This window comes from Pinus tabuliformis, chromosome 7, assembly GCF_031772625.1.
Source record: "Pinus tabuliformis cultivar Carrire ecotype Pingquan chromosome 7, CPIR1, whole genome shotgun sequence".
NCBI classification, from domain to species: Eukaryota; Viridiplantae; Streptophyta; class Pinopsida; order Pinales; family Pinaceae; genus Pinus; species Pinus tabuliformis.
In genome coordinates, this window is record NC_142293.1 from 1316902859 (window position 1) to 1316907092 (window position 4234).

Sequence of the window (4234 nt, forward strand, 5' to 3'; positions counted from 1 at the left end):
ATTTCAGTGAGTTATTGTATGTAGCCATGCACGGACTGCGATCGCTTGATATTATCCGTATAGTCTAACGAGGTGGAGGAGTTGTCCGGAATGTTATAGGAATTTTAGTTATATTTAGAGAAAATCTGGCAAGGATTTTTGTAAATCCAAGTTATAGTTATAGTTGTTAAACTTCAAAATTTTAAGTGTTTTACACGTTTTTGATGGTGCTGAATCTATTTCCACCAACAAAAAACCGATTCAAACTCTGTATCTACAAGATTTCTGGCCACTATTAACCGTCTGGACAATTCCTCCTCCACCTCGTTAGACAACTAAATAAATTAATGAGTATAATTTATGTAAATAATAATTATGAGCAACCAATATTTAATAGGCCATAGGTTTTTAATGTGATCCGGTTAGAGATGTTCTCCCTACCTAATATACTTCTTTAGATTTAAAGACAGATATATAAAGCTTTACTACATTAATGGATCTATAGATTGAAATGTATGGCGATAATTAATTATATTTCTTGATGGAAAAAATGAAATAATATTTTTAATAAATTAATATTACTAGAACCGAAGTCCAGTGTCACATGAATACTCACCCGGTCAATGTCAACTGCTGTAATGATACAAAAACTGGACAGCAAGATAGTCCGGATATTTACTGCTTGTGTGTACTTTCACAGTCATGTTTTGGCTTCCGTAGTCACAGGGAATTCTGTAATAAAGTCCAATGTAAACGTTAATAAGTTTCTGTTTTAACTTCCTTACCTCTGCAGTGATTGTTCATTTCTAGATAACAGTTAAAAGGATTATCACTACAAATAGCAGTTGTCTATAACGCGACTTTAATGGTCGCATTATAGACAACTCCCTATAAATATATGTCTCTCAAAAACTTCTCAATAAAAGGTAGAGTCAAATAAGATGTAAGAGTACCAAAACTTCTCAGTAAAAGTAGAGTCAAATAAGATGTAAGAGTACCATGATTAACTTTCAAGGACTCTAAAATAAGATGGCCACTACCCTCTTCCATCCATTGGAATTCAATAGGCTAGTCAATAATTTTATTACTAAATTACAACTTATTTAGTGTTCAGTTAAGGAAAATTTTGAGAAAAATTACAACTTATTAGTGTTCAGTTAAGGAAAATTTTGAGCTTATATAAATCAGCATTTTTTTCATCTGAAAAGAAAAAATACTTTCAGCTAAGTTTTTAAAAAAGATTACTATTGCATGATTGAAAATATAGAAAACCCATTAGTTAACAATTTTAATCCAAGTTTCATTACAGAAAGTCAAACATCTTTATCCATCTAAATTACAGATTTCTGAATATTTTGGAATTGGACCAATCAGAGAGTTAATTAATCTAGATTTCTGAAGATTTTGGAATTTGACCAAAGAAAACTAAATTAACTGATCTATATTTCTGAATATTTTAGAATTTGACCAATCAAATTAATGGGTCATTAACAAAAAAACATTAAACAATTCTAAATAAAATAAGAATACATAATTCATTTAACTTAGAAAATAAAATTAAATAATTAACTTAATTTTTTTCAAATTTCAAAGTATTCCCAAAATCTACCATACAAATTAACTCCAAAACACAAATAATAAATAAAATCCCCAACTATCATGCTCACCGTTTATATGCTCACCGTTTATAATCTATATCCACGGTTCCCAGCTTGAGAAATTGGGCAGCTTTGCTAGCTACGGCCAGTTTCCAGAAACTGCGAGCAGAAAGAACAAAATCTGTCTGAGTGCTTTTTGTGAAGTCTGTAACCGAAACTTTCACTCCAGATTTGGTGCAAACGCCTGGATCTGTGCATCTTATCTGAATCAAAATCAAGATATTAATATCAAAGAAAAATCAGAATTACAATTCAGTTTTCATCCATGAAAATCTTCAAAAACAGCAGTTTTTTTTAGTCCCATGCCTGATAGCAGGCGCCGCATCCTACGCCTTCTCTGTATATTTTGGCACTTGTGCTTGCCGTGACCAGCCCTCCACGAGCAGTTAGACTTGTTGCAAAGTTCCCATATCCACATGCGCCTTTTACCATGGAAAACAAACCAGAGAATTTATTAATGTGCTGACTACTAATTTTAGTGCAATTGAAATTTGCTCGAAAAATCTAACAAGATTTAATCCATACCATTAATATTAGCCCGAGCGAAAGAGGGGACTTTGGATTATTAATAGTTTTTTTTTCCCAAAAAAAAAGTATTAGACTTAGATTTAAATAGCTTGTTCTATGGAGCCCACAATTATGGGTATAAGAATGTAGGTCTTTTGTTTTTTTGTTTTGTGTTTTTTTAAAAGGTATTAAACTTAGATTTAAATAGCTTGTTCTATTGAGCCCATAAGTATGGGTATAAGAATGTAGTTTTTTTTCTTAAAAAATGTATTAGACTTAGATTTAAATAGCTTGTTCTATCGTGGTGTGGGTAGATGGTAAATTTTTGCTTGGAATCAGGGTAAAAATTCATCGATAAATCTGATTATTGTAGTGTGTAAATCTTTTTTTAATGGAAAAAATAGATTTAGCAACTTTTTTAAAAATCATGCAGAAATTTCTATTGTTTCTCATAATTGTGTTTAGACTATCCCAATGTGTCATTGATTTTTCATTTTTCACAGTACTAAATTCATGTTCACATTTAAGAAAGTGCTTTAAACAATTAAAATTCAACATCTAATTCAAAACTGTGATCAAGTTTCTTTGAAATTATTTTTTTTGTGAGCTAAGATGGAACCATTTATATTAGAACAAGTTAAAACCAGTACATACATACAATGGCCTCAACCCGCCCTGAAGGGAAACTAGGTACATACAATGGCCTCAACCCGCCCTGAAGGGAAACCGGGTCTGTTGGCCATCTGAAGTTCTTAATAGCCATCCAAAAAAAAAATTTAAAGAGTTTGTTTATCCATGCTATATATACTAACCATTCAAAGAAACTAACATTGTTTGCTAACTGCATTATAAAAGATAACAAAGGGTAGCATGCTGTTCATCTTCCTAACTAAGGAGAAAATAGACATATTTTGAAAAATCATTCTTCCATTGCGCTTGGCTGGTGTTCCTCCTCTTTTACTCCCTGAGTAAGCTTCCTTAGTTGCTGCTGTATCTCATCAAGCTTGTCATCCTGCATCATAATGGTTATCTGAAGGTTGTTTATCCCTTTCTTTAGATTAGGAATGCCTTGGGCCAATTCAGCCATCTCCATGGCCACCTATTCCATGGCCTTTGCCAACAACCGCTTCATGACCCAATACACATGTAAGGCCTGTTTATACAGGGACATACGTTCTTTGGTGTTTCCAGGGTCTGGCAACAGATATTCCCAGTCCTCCATCTCAGATTCTGACTGCTCCTAGGTCGCCTCCTCTTCCAAATGCTGAATTATCCTCCTAATGTCTGCATGCGTGTCTTTACTATATGCCCTCTCTGCATACTGCACCTGGCGATTCATCGTTTTCCTTCCACGTTTGTTTCCTGCTGCTTTGGTGCGTCCCTTTTCCTGATGACCAGCTTGCCAACGTCCTCTTCTTCCTCTGCGGCCCCTTCCTCGTCCTGCTTCGCCTAGATTGTATTCCCTTGCCCTACTTCCCTGTCCTATTTTGTTGGCGGGTGATCTTATGTCTACTTCCTCTTCTCGGCCCCTGACTTTCTTATCTCTTATATCCACCGTTGCTTGTCTTGTTTTTTCCATAATTCTCCCTTTACCTCTTTCGCTTTTTCTTGTCTTCGGTTGATTGTCGCGTTCCAGGTCGTATATCTCCTCCATGTTTGCCCGGATCTGTTCCTCCCCCTCCCAGTGATCCGACTTAATGCCTTCAGCACGCGAAGGTCTTCCTCCCCTGTTCTCAGACATTACATTCCTCTTGATTCCGTCCTCTATTCTCTTACTCTGAATTTTCTTTAACCCAGGAGGTCGACCCTATGTAACTCCTCCTGCTCCGATTATCACCTTTTCCTTCCTGCCTCCGTTCACCTTGAGGACGCTCCTTTCTTGTTTGCCCTTATTCCTCCACCCATATCCACTCCCGCTCACCTACCGACCTTTTTGTGCTACTGCACCGTCTTTCTCTGCTGCCTGCACTCGCCATAATAACCCACTCCTTCTCGGCTTTCCCTTGTGCGTCCTGGTCCTTGTCCCATCACCGTTCCGTCGTCACCTCCACCATCTCTGAGCTTCAGATTATCCTTCCTGCTGCAATTTA

General features: G+C 36.2%; 1 pseudogene; it reads right to left on the reverse strand.

The window, feature by feature from the left end:
* Positions 1 to 215: 215 nt before the first annotated feature.
* On the reverse strand, positions 216 to 2196 carry LOC149252404 (expansin-like A1; annotated as a pseudogene).
* Positions 2197 to 4234: the final 2038 nt, after the last annotated feature.